The sequence below is a fragment of the Bos grunniens genome, chromosome 7 (assembly GCF_055505025.1).
Source record: "Bos grunniens cultivar Pamir isolate PY7600 chromosome 7, Bosgru_T2T1.0, whole genome shotgun sequence".
NCBI lineage: Eukaryota > Metazoa > Chordata > Mammalia > Artiodactyla > Bovidae > Bos > Bos grunniens.
The window spans coordinates 66,415,046-66,434,729 of record NC_141171.1 but is presented as its reverse complement, the minus strand read 5'-3'; the positions used below and the strand labels follow the sequence as shown (position 1 = coordinate 66,434,729).

At 41.7% G+C, this 19,684-nt stretch overlaps 1 long non-coding RNA gene across 4 annotated transcripts in view; it reads right to left on the bottom strand.

Moving 5' to 3' along the window:
- LOC147369747 (uncharacterized) overlaps positions 1-19,684 on the bottom strand; it is a 438,283-nt gene that overhangs the window by 315,981 nt on the left and 102,618 nt on the right. For all 4 annotated transcript variants that reach the window (XR_015167856.1, XR_015167857.1, XR_015167859.1 and 1 more), the window contains exon 2: positions 18,525-18,615. This is a non-coding gene — a long non-coding RNA (uncharacterized LOC147369747). The remainder of the gene's footprint in view (positions 1-18,524; positions 18,616-19,684) is intronic.

The following is a 19,684-nucleotide window of genomic DNA, read 5'->3' as shown; positions in this document are numbered from 1 at the left end:
GGCAAGAATACTGGAGAGGGTTGCCATGCCCTCCTCGAGGGGATCTTCCCAATCTAGGGATCAAACCCAGCTCTCCATAGCAGAGGATGAGTGGTGGGAAACAGAGCAAAAACGGGCTGATCAACAGCCAGTGCCCCACCCACGCAATGCTAAGAATTTAACCACCCACCTTCTGGTCCAAAACCTCAAAAAAGCACTCTAGAGAAATTAGAAAAAAAAATCTGAGGAAAATGAGGCTAGCTGGCAAGAATATCCAGGTTTTAAAAGAGGAAATGAAGGGGATCAGAATATGCCACTCCAGAACACTCCACTTAAGGATTACTTTGCGCTAAAGGCAACTGAGACACAGCAGATGTAGAAGAAGCTCTCTTTTTTCTCCCTTTCTGTCTAAAAGCAGGGTATAAATTTCCATTTGTCAGGGTAACAATTTCCTTTTACAAAAGTGTCCCAGGTCCCTCCCCCACACCAGGCAGAGAAAACTCATCACTGAGAATGGTACCAACTTGAATCTACATAAACAAACTTTACTGATATAACCCTTGTCTTCCATTGCACATGCCAAGTTGCTTCAGTCATGTCCAACTCTTTGTGATCATATGGACGGTAACCCACCAGTCTCCTCTGTCCATGGGATTCTCTAGGCAAGAATACTGGAGTGGGTTGCTCTGCCTTCCTCCAGGGGATCTTCCTAACACAGGGATCGAACCCACATCTCTTACATCTCCTGAATTGGCAGGCGGGTTCTTTACCACTAGCACCACCTGGGAAGCCTTTATCTGGCATTAGTTTCTACCTTAAATTTACTTTCCCACAGTCTCCCCACTCTTGGGAGCCCAAATCTCTTTTCTCATTGTCTTGTCACTTCTCCATAATCTATCACTCTTTGTTAAAATGGTAGGAGATCGGCTCTCAGACCTAACCACCCTTTGGGGGCTTTCACTTTTCTGCAAAGCCCCCTGCCATGTATTAATAAAACATATCAATATCAAATATAGCCTGTATGCCCTCTCACCTATATATCTTATCTTTTGTCAGTTTAATTTGCAGAACACCAAAGATGGAACAGAAGAGGATAGAGGAAAAGGTTTTTTCCCCTTTCCTGAGATGCAATAAAAGGGACGTGATATGATTCAAAGAAACAAAGTATTACAAGTCGTATTTTTAGGCCTAAGGAGAAGAGCTGCCTCAGACAAACAACATTCCACCACTTTTGAAAGGTTCTCCAAACAGGCAACTCATCTGCCCACTTTGGAGCCTTTTCATCAGCTTCCTCTCTCTTTTTGTAACCATTATCTTTAAGAAGTACCGGTGAACATTAACAAATTTAGAATGAGATGAGTTCTCAGACGTACTCCATCCCACCCTGCCTGAGACTAAGATGATGTGACATGGAAAATCTACACATTGGACAGTGACGGAGCTGGGGTTTTGACTCCTAGTTCATTGCTAGTATAAGTGGAGCAGTGAGGTGAAGGCTTCATATGGAATCCAGAAGCATTAAAATCTTCTCTAAGAAAAAGAGATTATCCTATATATAAAATTCCAATCACACATAAGGAAAGATCTGATGTGAATTTATACTTGAACAAACTTCCACCAAATTCACTGAACCAAAGAAATGTTTCCTTCACTTGAAAAATAATAATGTAAGAGCTTTTAGCATGTTGTTCATGGCCACGAAGCCACTGTTGCTTGAATAGATGCGATTCACAGGCTTTCATATACTTGAGTGGAGAGGAACAGAATTTGTCACACACACACACACAAAACTATACAGAAAAAAAGCTTAGAAGTACTCTTTTTTCATTTTTTTTTTTTTTGACTTGCAGTGAATCAAAGATGTGAGTTAACAAAGATTCTCAATCACAGTCCACAAAGTATCAAGCCTGGTGTGTCAGAAGGAACTCTGATTATTAAGACTAGCCTAGAATGAACTGCAGCTCTCCATACACCTCAAAGAACTTCATTTTCTTCTCTAGTCCTTCGTTTTCACACCTAAAAATTGAGGGAATTGAATAACCCAAACAATTCTAAGAGTTTCCTTGTTAGTTCTTCCCATTTCTAGTATTCTATATCATTACTCCTCATTTTTACAGTTTATCCTTTTATTCCTATAAGCATGACCACTAACCTTTGCAAAATGCACTTGTATTAAAAGTGAAGAACATCTAGAACTGAGACCTCTTGGCCAGCAAAATGCAAGGTGTGAGTGTTTGGCCTTCCTAATGGAATAAGGAACCAGACTGGGCTAGTCAAAAGCTGTGAAATAACCCAAAACAATGTGAAAGTTGGCACCAAGAAGAGACATTTAGAAGCTGATGGAAAATCTTAGAGTAAGCTCCCAAACAATACATCCGGATACATAGTCATTTGTCAAGGGAGAACTATGCTCCAAACTTGGAATAGGACCCAGGCTGGAAATCAATCTGATTTAGCAAATTTTATTAAGTTTTGAGATTATGCAAATCTCTGTGCTCAAAGCTATGGAAGATACTGAAAAGGTTCAACTTGACCCCCATCCCTCAGTTCATAGCACAGCAGAGTTTAGTCATTAGGAACATGTGCTTTGAATTCCTTCCTGACTTCACCTCTTGCTAATCTTATGAGTTTAACCAAGTTACTTAATCTTTCTAAGCCTCCATTTTCTCATCTGTAAAATGGGGGTGATAATAATAGAGGATAATGCACCTCAAGCACCTTAGCACAATGTCTCAGACTGTGAATTTTCAATAAATATAAATTTACATGTTATACAGGTTATAAATGCTATAAACAGTAGGCAAGGCAAAAAAAACAAAGATAATAAAGTCAAAGGCAAGATGCAGTAAGTGTTAAAGGAGTTTGGGTGATGTGATGACCACAGGACATGAGGCAGACTCTGGTGCTTTTCAGGGTCAGGAGGCTAACTTACCAATTAATGAATGAATATGATGTGTTAGGTTACAGAGAAAATGATAATCCATGGAAGCCTAGGAGAATGAAAACTATCCTTCACTCCTTTCCTCTTGGGCTTCCCAGGTGTCTCAGTGGTAAAGAACCTGCCTGGCAAGCAGGAGATGTAGGTTCAATCCCTGGGTCGAGAACATCCCCTAGAGAAGGCAATGGCAACCCGCTCTAGTATTCTTGCCTGGGAAACCCCATAAACAGAGGTGCCCAGCAGGCTACAGTCCATGGGGTCACAAGGAGTTGAACATGACAGCGACTGAACAGCAGCAGCAGCAATGCATTCTCCTATTGGTATGCTTGTTCCTATATGTACCTCACTTCAGCCAGGCTGATATCAGATCTGTTCCAATCCAATTTTCCAACTGCTAAATAACTACTAAAATAGCTAATACCTTATGAAGCAGCTATCACGAATAGTCCCATTTTACAGATGCAGTAAGCACAGCAAGGGTATTCAACAAAGGTCATGTAACTAGTCATATAACCAAGAGAACCTTGTCCAGAGGTTCACCATCCTAGTGCCTAGTGGAGCAATGAGCCCGTAGTGGATTCAGTACAGATGTGTTGACTGAATGAGCTGAGAAACCTAGGATTTTCACTCAGCACTGTGGGGCTCACCCACTACACCCACTCCCTTTCTTGTTATCAATGAGTAGTAATGTGTCTCAGCAACTGCGTCCAAGCCTCACTTGGGAAACTACAGACCTTAAAGTTTTGTTAAAGGTCAATGTTAATTAATAATTCCATCAAAAGTTAACAGTGTGGGAAACATAGTTTTGAACCATTAGCCCACTGTGACTCCCTTTGCCTAACAAAGTAATAAAGCTATTTTTTTCTACTTCAGCAAAAATACTGTCTCTGAGATTCAATCTGGTGCCAGTGCAGAGGCCAGATTTCAGCATCAATATCCACCCCTTGATTACTGTTAATATTTCCATTTTTCAAGACAGGAAACAGAGGCAAAGAGGACTTCAGTGGCAGAGTCAGTGTTCAGACCCAGGCAGTGTGACACCAGAGTCCACTCTAAGCACCTCAGCACATGTTACACTTCCTTCACAATTTCGTTGTGGGCATCAATCAAGTTGACTTTCCATCCCTGACTGGAGAAGTAACAAACAGTGTGTCTTTGCTCCTCTTAGAATAAATCTTCATGGTGAATTCTCAAGCAGTGACTTTTGGGGGAAAGCTAGGCTGACCCCAATCATAAAACTAGATTCCAGTGGGAGGAAGGAACTGGAGCCGGCAGTGAGTGATGAATGGGTGGGGTATTGGATGTGAGAGGAGCAGCATATGAGTGACAGCAGCTGCCTGGTTCATCTTCTACCTGCCTCCTCTCCTTGTAGAATACTCACCCTACTACATTTTAATGAAAGGCTGATTTGGCCAAGATTTAGTGGGTTCCTTAAACATGCGTCTTGCAGAGACAGAAACATGCCTGCAAGACTTTCCTTCTCCTGACCTTGGAAGTTCAAAGGCAGAGTCAGACTCCTCCCTGCAGCACTGTAGGCAATTGCCTAGGAGATGGGGTTTCAGTGGGTGGGAAAGACTCTTTCCTGGGAAAAGGGGGAAGGGGGACGCCAACCCTTTCTGCTCTGTGAAGCCAGAAACACTCAAAGAGGGGGAAAATAACTTTTATTCCACACTGACAGATGGGGCTTATATGCAAAAAACTGCATGAGAGATGAAATATAGTGATTTCAATTCACATTAAAAAGGAAAGAGTTATTATCAAAGCATTTCCTGAGAGGCCTTGTGAATAGAAGCCAGGAGACAGGGAGGAATGGGGCTCCTACAGAAGATCTAGAAGGGAGGAAACCATCCCCTTTCACAAATGAGGTCCCAAGCACCCTCCCTACCTCACCTGCAAGACTCACACCTTGCTTCTGTGTGTTCCCATAAGGGTTCCACACCTGAGACTCTCCCCTGTCTTATTATGCAAACTCCTGCTCATCCTCCAAGACCCCAAGTGAATATGTCTTTGCATATCTTCCTTCACTTTTCTATCTGGCTCCTTCATTCCTGCCCCAATTGCACTTTGTACATCCTTTAATCATCTTATTGATGCTAAATTTTTAAAGGAAAAGGAGAATAAGAAGGGAAAAAAGAGAGGAGAAGGAAGGCACTATTTGCTTTATTTCACGTGGAAATTATTGTGAAGAGGTAGGTACTATTGTTTCCAAATTACCTATGACTAAACAGCCGTTAGACCAAAAATTCTTAAAGAGATGGGAATACCAGACCACCTGACCTGCCTCCTGAGATCTGTATGCAGGTCAAGAAGCAATAGTTAGAATTGGACATGGAACAACAGACTGGTTCCAAACTGGGAAAGGAGTACGTTAAGGCCGTATATTGTCATCCTGCTTATTTAACTTATATGCAGAGTACATCATGAGAAATGCCAGGCTAGATGAAACACAAGCTGGAATCAAGATTGCAGAAGGAAATCTCAATAACCTGATATGCAGATAACACCATCATTATGGCAGAAAGCGAAGAAGAACTAAAGAGTCTATTGATGAGAGTGAAAAAGTTGGCTTAAAACTCAACATTCAGAAAACTAAGATCATGGCATCTGGTCCCATCACTTGATGGCAAATAGACGGGGAAACAATGGAAACAGTGACAGACTATCTTAGGGGGCTCCAAAACCATGCAGATGGTGACTGCAGCCATGAAATTAAGACACTTGCTCCTTGAAGAAAAGCTATGACCAACTTAGACAGCATATTAAAAAGCAAAGACATTACTTTGCCAACAAAGATCCATCTAGTCAAAGCTATGGTTTTTCCAGTAGTCATGTATGGGTGTGAGAGTGGGACCATAAAGAAAGCTGAGCCCTGAAGAGCTGATGCTTTTGAACTGTGGTGTAGGAGAAGACTCTTGAGAGTCCCTTGGACTACAAGGTGATCCAACCATTCCATCCTAAAGGAAATCAGTCCTGAATATTCATTGGAAGGACTGATACTGAAGCTGAAACTCCAGTACTTTGGCCACCTAATGCAAAGAACTGGCTCACTGGAAAAGACCCTGATGCTGGGAAAGATTGAAGGCGGGAGGAGAAGGGGACAACAAAGGATGAGATGGCTGGATGACATCACCAACTCAATGGACATGAGTTAGAGTAAGCTCTGGGAGTTGGTGATGGACAGGGAAGCCTGCCATGCTGCAATCCATGGGGTCGCAAAGAGTCAGACACAACTGAGTGAATGAATTGAACTGAAACAGCTTTAGAGAGGCTAAGTAACTTGTCAAGGTCACATGTAAAGAGCAGAGCCAAGACTCCCCCCTGGGGCCATCTAATCAAATCTGGCTTTAAGCTGTCTTCCTTGTTAGATGTTATCATTCACTGCTTTTATGGTCACTTTTTCTGGTAGACCGTGAACTCTCTCCTTGAAGTAGCAATTCTGATAAATCTGTTGCTTCATTTCCCACTATGTCCAAAACAGTGCATGGCATAGACTAGGGAAAGATTTGCTGAAAGGAGGAGAGAGAAAAAAGAGGGAAGAAGCAAGGAATAAAAGTGATTTGATGAACAAAGAGATGGCAAGTGGCAAGGGGATATGTGCCTCCACCCAGCGTGTGCAAGTAAAGTTATCCCAGTGAATCCACAAAGTCCTGGAGCTCTGTTATGAGCTCTGCAAAGACAGACACAGTCAAGCACAGGCTGTAAACTGCAAACACGGTGGCAGGATCACATTAACCTTAAACAGCACCTGGTATAGACTATACCTTCTGTCTGCTACAAACACAACTCTTTAAGGATATTATCTAGTAGTTGGGGCAGTCTTGTTCTAAGGGGAATGCTATTTGTTAACAGTCACTGAGCCAGACCCATTCAGTGTGCTTAGGGCAATGATTTCCAATTGCTTTGCAATTCTAACAGTCTAGCAGTGCTTGGCCTTAGGATAGCGGACCCCCATCTTTAACAGCACTGTATGGCAAGCATTTTATCATTATTGCTGTTGCCGATTACCCACATAAAGTCAGCTTGTTGCAAGATTTCAAATGATGCTGAAATGTATAACTTATAAAGCATAAGTTCCTCTGCCTCTCTCTCAGCTTCCACTTTCTCCCTTGGAGATAACCACAAAGAACCACTGACATACACTAATAAATACATACTCTTTCCACAGAGGGAATACCAAACTATGTACAGTCCTAGAGTCAGCTTTTCTCACCAGTTCTAGACACTTTCCCATGTCAGTTCAAAATCTTTATCAGTCTTCTTAGTATCTGTATCATACTTCACTGTGGAGATGTATCTTTATTTAACCATTCTCCTACTCATAGGTATTAGAGCTGGTTCCATTCTTTTTCTATTAACAAGGTTGCAATAAAGATCTCTCTTGAGATGTAGATGGTGATGTAGATGACATAGATAAGATAGTGTATATCTGTATATAGATGATACAGATATATACCTTTGAATCATATGCAAATAATCTGTAGTATAGATTTCTGGGGTGAGATTATAGGCATGCATAACTAATTTTCATATTAATAGATATAACAAACTACCCTTGAAAAAACTGGACTAGTATATACTCCAATCATGTACTATACATGATGAAAAGAACACTTTGGAGACTGTGATCCCGGAAAAAAACTTTTCTTAAGAGCTTTGGTTTATAGTTTGTTATAAAACAGCAACATCTCTAAGATTCCAAATCTTTGTGGAGAGGATGGGAAGTGTTAGAAAATCAATTTAAAAATTGTTTCTCTGAGATCATAACCCTAGGATACTGGAAGAATTCAAGTGAATCCCAGAGGTGCCCCTCATGCCACTCTGTTCCATGTTTAGAAGGGGTAGAAAATATTCTCCATTCCTACTTTGCTCACTCCTCAATCCCACACACAATCTCACTAACATGGGCTCATCAAACCCTGGGGCTCTAACCCCAGATGCCTGCAGTGGCCAGAAAGTGAGGGCAGGAACAAAGGAGGCCAGGCTAACCCAAGATGAGCAGATCCAAAATCCCTACTGTTAAACTGCATCACCGAGTTGAGCATTTGGCTCCCATGTCTTTATGCCAACTGGCCAAGAAGAAACTAACATACTAGAAAGAAGATGGCAAGAGTTGCACAGGATTTCCCTGGTGGTCCAGTGGTTAAGGCCCTGCACTTTCACTGTAGAGGGCACAGGTTCAATCCCTGGGTGGGGAGCTAAGATCCCACATGTCTTAGTGGGGCCAAACACACACACACACACACACACACACACACACACAGACTTGCTGCAAAGCAAATGCTGAATGCTATTTTTAAAGAGAACAGGAAAAAAAATAAAAACATTTTTAAAACTTGCTCATTATTTCAGCCACAGGTAGAACCTATCAGTCAGGTTTCACTTGCTTGGCTTTAGCATAAATTGCCTGGCTCCTGGCACTGGAAACCTGAAACCATCTCACTTGTGGCATCTCTTACTCCTCCCCAGCACCTCCATCATTTTCCCAAGCTCATTTTTTACTCTGCTGCTGAAGAGGAGAAAAAAGGTTCATTCATGTAGGTAATAAATGAACCCCTGACTTTGGAAGAGGGATAATTAGTGCACATTATCACTTGGGCTAATGAGATCTGAGAAGTGCTGCCTGTGCCCAACACACCTAATCAGAAATTTAAATTAAGAAGTTCCACTCTCTGTGATTAAGGAGATATTCACTGAAACACTGCACTCCTAATTCCTTTGTATTTCCATTCACCAACTCAGTATCAAATGTTTTATGACACTGAAAATATGCTTAGTTTAAAAGGAACAGATGCCCAAATCTCCTTGCGCTCGTTTAGAGAGACAACCTTATTTTTCTTTATCTGGGGTGTTATCAGTTAGGATTACACACAGACACAGAGACACACAAGTGATTCTAACTGGATTTGGTTGAAATTGTTTCTTTATGAGCTATATAAACAGAGCTTTAACAAAAATCCCACCACAATGGGGGGAAAGAAGGGGCTTAGACTTGGGAGGGGCTAGAAAGGTATACGGCTAATTCTAGTACCATAAAAAAAGTCCTTATTTTATTTCAGCAATCATTCTAGCAGGGAATAAGTTACCCTTGAATAATCTAACAAAACTTTCATAAACTTCTACTCTATGTCTGACTCTTTCAGACACTGTTGCACGGTAACGGTCCTGTCTAATAGAGATCAGTTTCTGTACAGACATTTAAATCTGTCCCAGCCGCTGTATACAAAAAGACCTTACACAAGACCTTACGCTTAAAGACTCCAAGCCTAAATTTCATCTCTTATAAAGTAGATCATGCTAAAATTAACAGCCTCTCTTCATTAACAGGCACCATCGAGAGAGCGAAAAGACAAGCCACAAATGTGGAGAAGCTATTTGCAATGAACATAACAACAACAAAAATCAAATATACAGAATGTATAAAGATACCCCCAAAACAAATAAGGAAAACATAGTAATCACATAAACATGGCCAAAAGTCTTTAAAGAGATACTTCACAAAAAGAAAATCCAAATGGTTAGTAAATACACAAAAAGATGCTCGATCTCATTAGAAATTAGAGAAATGCAAACCACTGAAATGCATACCAGATGAAATCCTGAGATACTAATTCACACATCATGATGGCAGTGGGAAAAATTCTAGTAATACTAAATGGTCATAAGAATGTAGAACAGTGAATACTTACACACTGCCAGAGGAGCTGAACTTTGTTATAATCACTCTAAGAATTTATTTGGCATTAAACTTGAACTGTTGAACTATTTGGTAACAAGCTTGAAGATGGGCATGCTCCATGACCCAGCAATTTCCAAATCTGCTCTTAAGTTCTTGAAAATGCACACCAACATTCAATACATGTTTATAATAGCAATGGTTACAGCAATAAAATTCAGAAAGCAACTTAAATGTCTATCAGCTGGGCTTCCCTAGTAGCGCACATGGTAGAGTCTGCCTGCAATGTTGGAGACCAGGGTTCAATCCCTGGGTCAGGAAAATACCCTGGAGAAGGGAATGGCAACCCACTCCAGCATTCTTGCCTAGAGAATTCCATGGACAGACCTATCTAGTCTATCAACTAGAGAACTGATATATTATGATATATTCACACTATGAAGTACTATGCAGTAGGCAAAAGGAGTTAAAGGTACAAGTACTACCCAAATGAGCCTCAGGAGCATAGTGAAAAACCACAAAAGCAAACTGTAAAATAATTCATATGGTCTGATTCTATTTACATAGTGCCTTAAGATATGCAAAATTAAATCCCATGTCAAGCCCAACAGTTTGACTTCAAAGATCATCACTTGTAAACTCAAGCCTGTAATCTTCAGTGGAGAATGGGGGCAAGTGGGAATAGAACAAAGGACAACAGAAGTGGCTACAAGTGAGCATCCATCCATCAGTTACTTTGACCTCATGAAAGGACACTCCAGAGGTGTCTGTGGAGGAAGTTAAGTGCACAAGAAGGCTGAGGGAAAAGACAGTTGTGGCCCGCATCTCTACAAGTCACGCCTGGTAGACTGGCTTCAAGGAGTTTTTCCTGCTGCTCTGAAAAGATAGCTTAATATTTGGAGCCCATTAACCAGAGCTGAAATATCAATAACCTCAGATATGCAGATGACACCACCCATATGGCAGAAAGTAAAGAGGAACTAAAAAGCCTCTTGATGAAAGTGAAAGTGGAGAGTGAAAAAGTTGGCTTAAAGCTCAACATTCAGAAAACTAAGATCATGGCATCCAGTCCCATCACTTCATGGGAAATAGATGGGGAAACAGTGGAAACAGTGTCAGACTTTATTTTGGGGGGGCTCCAAAATCACTGCAGATGGTGATTGCAACCATGAAATTAAAAGACACTTACTCCCTGGAATGAAGGTTATTACCAACCTAGATAGCATATTCAAAAGCAGAGACATTACTTTGCCAACAAAGGTCCGTCTAGTCAAGGTATGGTTTCTCCTGTGGTCATGTATGGATGTGAGAGTTGGACTGTGAAGAAGGCTGAGCGCCAAAGAATTGATGCTTTTGAACTGTGGTGTTAGAGAAGACTCTTGAGAGTCCCTTGGACTGCAAGGAGATCCAACCAGTCCATTCTGAAGGAGATCAGCCCTGGGATTTCTTTGGAAGGAATGATGCTAAAACTGAAACTCCAGTACTTTGGCCACCTCATGCGAAGAGTTGACTCATTGGAAAAGACCCTGATGCTGGGAGGGATTGGGGGCAGGTGGAGAAGGGGACGACAGAGGATGAGATGGCTGGATGGCATCAAAGTCAGTGGTGGACAGGGAGGCCTGGTGTGCTGCGATTCATGGGGTCGCAAGGAGTTGGACACGACTGAGCTACTGAACTGAACTGAACTAAACTGAACCAGAGCTGAGGCCAGCAGGCTCTTCCCAGCCAGCCTCCATTGTGCCTTCAAAGGACAGGCAGCTAGAAGGTATTAGCTTGTGCCCACTCTGTAAGTCCCATGTTAACACTGGCCTGAAATCAGGAAGCCCCCCTCACGCCTGGGCATAAGAATCCCTCTTTCTCTTTCCTAAGGGGGAAAAATGGAGAGGAAATAAGCAGGTATACAGCACCAACAATGGTATAGACACACAGGATCACATCTAATCCACCCTGCAGCCCTGGGCAGCAGTTAAGATTATCCCCACAGATCAGTGAGGACATCAATGCTCAGAGAGGTTAAGTAACTAGCTTATGGCCACCCTGCTAGAAAGTGCCTAGACTGGCATTTAAACCTAAGCCAGCCAGCGTCACAGCCCCATAACCATTCTTTTAGGTATCAAAACTACATCCTGCAGCCTAAAGCTGAAGGCCATGTTAAACAACAAGGATGCATGGTCCAGTGGGTATGGAAGACAATCTAGAAGAGTATAAAGTGTTAAAGTTACATCTATGGCTGCAAAACATGGTTCCTTGCTACTGGAAAACCGGCATCCCCAAAACACCCTAGTTGGAAGAGAAGAAACACATATGAGATTTTATTATGGGGAGGATTTCTGAGAGCAGGCAAGAGAAAACCAAGAACTGAAAAAATAATAGAAATGTAATAAAAATTATGGTCTCAGAAAACTCTCATCCTAAACCTTGTTGAGACCAGAAGTCGTTAATCTCTCGATTCAGATCGGGGTCATGGTATCAGCACTGGGCTTTCTGCACCAAATCCCTCAAAGTAAAATTCAAGCTCCTCAGCTCAGTCCCATGCCTTTATCCTGGAGAAGTTAATAAATTAGCTATCAGACACTGCTTCTGTCTCCCTGCTCACCCGATTAATGATAATCTACGGGGGATGAACAATGTTGAGGCTGACGCCAGTGGAATGCTAAGGGAATTCCAATTAATTCCTCAGATAGCAACTCTCCTTTGACAGGTTCCTCTGCAGAAAGACCCTACGTCTATTTCAGCCAAATAAAGCTCCTTTAAAGGCAATCCTTGCCTCATACTGGGCACTGTGCGGGAACCAGTCACAGCAATGAGGGGTCTCCATGGAATAGGTAAGCAGGGCAGGGGCAGGGTCTCCCTGCCTACCTCCTGCCCCGATACCTAAACTCACCCAGCATCTCACTTGTTTCCACGTATAGCTAGTCTTCTTCACAACTCTTACCCCAAATACCACTTACTGTTTCATTTTTATACCCTGAGCCAGATACTTTGGGGCATTGTATACTGGTTAGGAGTGCTATTTTTAGAGTGAGACTGCCCTGACTAGAAAGCAGGCTCTGCCTTTTACCACCTGTGTGGTGTCAAACAAATTGCTTACCTCTTTTGAATCTCAGTTTCTTTATCTATAATGGTTATAATAATAATAATCCTTTTCACAGAAGGATAAAAGTGGACCAGAATGGACATTAACAATTTTGATTATTATCATTCTAGTTACCTTTTTTGAGCTAGTTAGTGGGTATTATTAATCCCACTTACACCTTTAGACCCCAGGACTCAGAGGGAAAGCCATTTATTTACCGAAGGGCATAGCTCATTAGAGAGAGAGCCAGGAGTCATATCTACTTGGCATCAAATCTAGGATGTCTCTTCTCTGAACTTGTCTCTGGTGTTTCTTTCAGATTTACTTGCAAGTCCTCTCTCTGAAACAGAGGAAGTAGCCTTCATGTCAAGACTCTCTTCTGATACCTCCCACAAGGAAGGAAGCCGCTCTCCAAGAGGCTCAACATTGATTCAGAACAGAGAAGGAGTTCTCCCACAAGACTGGCGGAGCAAGCCACGGGGGCTGTGCATCTCCGAAAAGCTGGGTCACTGCCTGGCAACAGGCAGCTCTCCTGCACTCCAGCCACCACCCACTCCTAGCTCTGGCTCAGATAGTTGCATGCATCACTCTGGAACAGATCTAGAAAGCAGAATCTCTCAGCACAGCTTGGACCCCAATTTCAGAAAGGTGTGCTAAAACTCAGAGATTATGAAAATCTGATTTGGAGGATGTAGCAACTTAGGAAAAATAGAAAGTCTGAAAGACAGCTGTTATTCTTCAGATGATTTCTATCTCAGCCCAGTTTCTCCACTGGGATATTTACCCTCAGAACAATTTGGGATAATAGAGAAGCAGCCTGGTGCTTCATAAATGGTCAACTATCAGCCATTATTCTTGTAGGAAGTAGCTATGGCAACCTCAATTCCACAAATTTGGAAGGAAATCATTATCTTGTCAATATCAATTTCAAAGACCAGAAATAGACCCCAAAAGATAGCAGTTTCCTTTAATAATCTTTATATTTGAAGAGCATACATTTATGGTAAGTGTTCCAAATACCTCTCTAACCTCCAACATTCGTAAGTTCCTTTCTCATGCAGAAGAGACCAGCCTCTTTCACATCTCCCCGGCGACCTTCAATAAAAGCAAGAGGCAGTAGCGTACCATCACAAAGCTTATTTGAGAATGTGTGCATGCTCAGTTGCTAAGTTGTGTCCAACTCTTTGCACCCCATGGATCCACCAGGCTCCTCTGTCCATAGTATTTCCCAGGCAAGAAAGCTGGAGTGGGTTGCCATTTCCTTCTCCAGGGGATCTTCCTGACCCAAGGATCAGACTCGAGTCTCCTGCCATTTCTCCTGTATTGCAGGCTGGTCTTTGCTGCTGAGCCACACGGAAGCTAAGCAAATCACGACGCGTTACAAGAGAAGAATTCTATCATTTACACATAATCTCTTTAGCTTATCTCTTAAGACCCACTTTAAGAAACTCCTTGGTGGTACAGTGGTTAGGTCCCTCTGCTTTCACTGCTGGGGACCTGGGTTCAATCCCTGAGATTCATATAAGCTGCCAAAGTTCACACAAGATGCATGGTGCAGCCAGAAAAAGGTAGAGGAAAAAGACCCACTTTAAGTTCCACCTTTTCCAGAAAGCCTTCCTAATGACCACAGGCACAATTCCAGCCAAAGAAGGCCATAAAAACTCCTAGAAACAGTTTCGGTTGGCCCCTTTTTCTTTATTGCTCTATTCCATGATGATGATAATAATTCAGTCCATTGTTTTATCATCACCGAATGCTCACAAATACATTTACCATGTTCCTGAGTTTATGTTGGACTTTTATGTGTATCTTTTCTCTTTAAATTGATGGTAAGCTCACTGAGGAAAAGGGACCCTTTTCTTGCTTATTTGTACTCCCTATTACCTACTATGACTCATGATACAAAATTGCAGTTTAGGGAGTATAGGCCACTTGAAGGTGACACCATTTGTGTTTGTGCTTTGCCAAACTTGTGGTAGTTTTACTAGCTTTTATCTGTCCTGTTATGAATCAGGGAAACATAATGGAGCCACTCTATCTAAGCAGGATGAAATTGTCTTCCCCTAATAAGTCAGGAGGCCCTTATTTCTAGGAAATCACTTTTATTTGCATGTGACAAAAGAAAGAGGAAATAAGGAGGGCTGTGTCTGGCAGGTACTCCTTTATGTCAACAAGAACAGAGTTTAAAGCCCTCGAGTTTTCTATGATGACTAGATCAGCTAGGTCATAAAGTTCTACTGTTTTTAGTCACTTGACACATTTCTCTCTCCAGCTACTATATCTTGCATAGACCCAGCTGCTCCTGCCACTCATCATCTCCCATCATAAGCAATAGGCTTGACCAATCATGGCTCCTTTTGGTTGGTTCAGGAATGAGCACATGATCTGAGCAGAGCCAATCAGAGCCCTTTTATAAGGTCAATAATACATAGGCATTAAAAACGGTAAGTTCTCTTTCTGTATGTGGGTCCTGAATTGGGGCTGTGCCCACCTAGAACTGTTAGCAACCATCTTCGTTAGCAATATGGGAGAATCCTCACAAACATAGGGAAAACAAGAAGAGGTAGGAAAAAGAGCCTCCTTAACAACATTTGAGCCACAGAACCCAGTCATGCCTAATCCACCTTGCACGCCTAGACTTGCAGTTTCTTAAGCAAATCCATTCTCTTTTCACTTATGTCAGTATAAAGTGGGTTTCTGTCACTTACACAGCCAGAATCCTGATAAATACAATAGCATCTTAGCAGGAACAGAAAGTATACTCCACGAGGGAAAGAGCCACATCTGTCTTGTTACAGCCATACCCTTAGTGTCCAGCTCAATAATTATTTGGTAAATGAAAGACTATATCTCTGTACTCATAAACACCTCAGCAGGAAATGGCCCAGCAGTAAAGAAGCAAGAGGTCTAGCAAGATTTGAGTCATCACCATTTGCTCTTGGAAGAAGAGAACCATTCTTTGCCCTTTTTCCAGGGTACTGCATGGGATCTTCAAGAGGGCATCTGACAGTTTATTGGTTAAATGCTCCAAGTTCCTAACTTGCCAATTCCTTGGTGAAATACTCCAGTTTTCACCTGTGTATCTTGATCAAAATGCTTTTCATGTTTGAGTGAAGTTGATCTGAAGACTTCTGGGGTTCTTTCTCATTCTTTAGCCCACTGCAGACCCTTACTACATTGCAAAGACGGTCTCTAAAAGGATGTTTCTTAGATATTTTAAAATAACTTCCATTCCCCAAAGTAGAATCCTTCAGCACTGGTAACTTAGCAACCTGACAAAACACCTCCACAAGCAAAAAGAAGGAGGAAAAATTTGGTCTTTTGTCATACTTATTTACTTGCAACAAGCGTGTCACTTACTGATAAGCAAAACAAACAGAATTACCAAACCATACGTATGTCTTCTCTGTTGGTGTTGAAAGAGATGTTTGTATACAAACAAGAAGCCAACACAAATGGAGTTTCTAGCAAATCTGCAATATTTCTAAACCCCTCAGTTAATTTTTCAGCCCCACTACATCTATATGACATACCGGAGATTTAAAAAGAGAAAATATTTGGAATACATTTTCAAGTATGGTCTTTTTCCTATGCATTGGTAGGGAGGTATGGAATACCTAAGCAAAAATATTCATGTGTATCCTGGGCACCAATTTATCTGGAGGTATCAATCAAGTGCTTGGATTAGGAATAAAGCATGCTGAGGACATCACTCCTGTTCCCTGTTTTTTTAGATCTGCATCCAAGGTTAGTAAACAACCTCCCCTAATGAGACACTGTGTCATTAGCAGTGCTACAGGGAATCATGGCAGAAGGTGAAGAACATTCTAACATTCTGAAGAGGTCCTCCTGATACAGAGAGTCCATGCAACAATAGTGTTTGTGCCTTCTGCGTTTCACAGGCCTTTTTCTTCCTTCCTTTCTTTCGAGTATAATTGCTTTATAATGTTGTGTTACTTTCAGGTGTACAGCAAAGTGATTCAGTTATACATATATTTTTTCAGGTTTTCTATTATAGGTTATTACAAGATTATTGAATATTGTTCTCTGAGCTACACAGTAGGTCCCTGTTGCTTATTTTATATATAGTAGTGTGTCTGTTAATCCCAAATTCCCAGTTTATTCCTGTCTCACTTTCCCTTTGGTAACCATAAGTTTGTTTTCTATAACTCACAGGCATTTTTTTTTTTTTTGGTCACACTACGTGGCATGTGGGATCCTATTTCCCCAACCAAGAACCAAACCCATGTCCCCTGCATTGGAAACACAGAGTCCTAACCTCTGGATCACCAGGGAATTCCTCACAGGTCTTTTTGATTGTTGCACCATGGTGACCATGATTATCAGCTAATGAGATCACAAATGCCATCCCAACATGTGCTCTACCTCAAGTAACATTAATAAGACAACTCCAAAAAAAAAATAAGACAACTCCAAAATGTCCCAAGGTGATCTTACTTACGAGGAAGTTAGTCCCTACCACTCCATTGCTTTAAAACTTTCAAGGAATCCCCATCTCTGACAGGAAAAAGGCCACATTTCTTAGCATGGAACACAGGGACACTGGTGATCTGGGACCTCTACACTTAGCCTCATTTCCTACCATACAGTCTCATGCTTTTTTCTCCAAAAGCACAAACTTCTCAGCATTTCCTCTCATTTTCCAATGATCCTTGCTCCAGTGCCTTTGCTCAGCCTCTTCCCTTGTTTGGCTTCCCCAGACTACTTGGTAGTCAAAATCATACCCATTCCAACCAGGAATCCTTCTCCTGCCCACTCCCCTCTTCTCCACCCTACAAATCCACAGGCTGGGTCAGAGCTCCTTCCTGGTGTTCCAAAATGCCCCATACCTGCTGCCTTCATTGCATTCATCACAAGTCGTTATCATTTTCTCTTTATTAGTCAGCTTCCTCCACTAAACTGAGATCTCCTTCTGGACTAGAACTGTGTTCTCAGGCAATTCTGAATTACTAATGCCTGGCACAGAAACTGGCATCTAGGAAGCACAACCAAAATATTTCTTGAATAATGAATAAATTAGCTTCTATTTTCTCCCCATAATAAATCATAATTCCTCTTAAAGCACAACCCACAAGCACACACATAACCTTGCACATGCATATATGTATATACAAGCATACACACGGCCTCACGCATACACTCCTAATGACAACTTTTGAAAAGAGAAGAAAGGAATTATAAAACAATAAAATGTCAGCATTCGAAAGTACCTTTTGAAAGTCTAACCTTTTTCTGTACATGAATACTTTATCAATCCAGGAAGTCAGGTTTAACTTTCACATCTCCAGTGACTGACAGAGAACTCACCACCCACAGAAACAACCTTTTCTATTCTTGGGCTACTCTGAGTGTTGCAAGTCCCTGCTTATGATGAGCTGCAACTTACTTGACTATAACTTCCACCAACTCTCTGGTCCTAGCTCTGATCTCTAGAGCTACAAAGTGTTAAGTCTAAGTCTTCCCATTCGATAGCCCTTCAAATATTTAAAGAAGTCAAGGGAACACACCATACATTCCTTAAACTGATGCCCAAACTCTAGGCACCTGCGTCCCTTTCACAGCCCTGGTCCTTCTTTCTGGATGTGCTCCAGAATCAACCCTCAGCATCTGCTATTAAAAACTTTGAACGTGCATGTTGGTATAAATTATAAGATGAAATTCTTAAACCTTCCTGAACTTTAAAATCACTGGGGAATTTGATTAAAATGCATTGTAGGAGGTCCCCACTCACAGAGATTCTGATGCTCCATCAGGATATGCATTAGGAAAATAGAGGAAACTCTATTTTCATAAGCTGTTCAATCCATTCAACTTTGTGAGGTCCACAGACCACTCACCTAAGATGTCACCAATCTTAGTTTTCTCTTTTGCAGACAAGGGTTCAATCAGTCCACTTCTCAGATCACAAGGTGAGTTGAGATCTAACTCCTAAATTAGGAGACAAAACACTGTCTTAATATTGAATGCACATAATAAGATGGAAAGAGAATCAAGCATTCACTAAACCTTCAATGTGAGCAAAAGAAGAGCTAGCACGTGGTGTCCCTGCATCAGAGGCTGAGTGAGAAAGGTTGGGGAAGAGAGAGAGAAAGCAGATTTCAAGCTCCTCATCCTCCACGGCAGTGTTTTAAGCAGCATAAAGATAAGTGATCTGCTCTTTGTATTTTCTGAATGTGTCATAGGAAGCCTCTTTCATTCCATTAATACTTGTATTAGTAAATCAAATAAGCTGGAAAAGAACTTAGGTGTGATGCCAGGGGAAAAATCATGCCGGCATGGTTTCACTTCATTAATGCTATTAGTAAATCATTAATGGATACTATTGATGAATTTTACTTAAAGAGAGTCTTTCTTTTTAAACAATGGAAAACAAGCTACAAAGAATAAGGCCTCATACAGAAGTTTCCAGGGAGAGGATAGTCTCAAAGGATGCTAAATACCCAGGCTCCAGAATCAGACAGTACTGAGTTCGGATCCTTAGCCTTCCAATTACTAATTTGTTATTAATACCTTGAGCAAGTTACCTAAGTCAGCAGTCCCCAACATTTTTGGCACCAGGGGCCAGTTTCATCAGAGACAATTTTCCCAAGGACCGGGGCCAGGGGAAGGGACGGTTTCAGGATGATTCAAGCATACTACATGTACTGTGCACCAGGGCTTCCCAGGTGGCTCAGATGGTTAACTGTTTGCCTGCAATGAGGGAAACCTGGGTTCAATCCCTGGGTTGGGAAGATCCCCTGGAGAAGGAAATGGCAACCCACTCCAGTACGCTTGCCTAGAAAATCCAGTGGACAGAGGAGCCCTGTAGGCTATAGTCCATGGGGTCGCAGAGAGTAGGACATGACCGAGTGACTTCAATTTACTTCTATTATTATTACATCAGCTCCACCTCAGATCAGGAGACTTTAGATCCCAGAGGTTGGAGACCCTGACTTAAGTAATGTTCAAAGCTTCATTTCTTCATCTATAAAGTGGAACTTATAATGGTTCCATTATC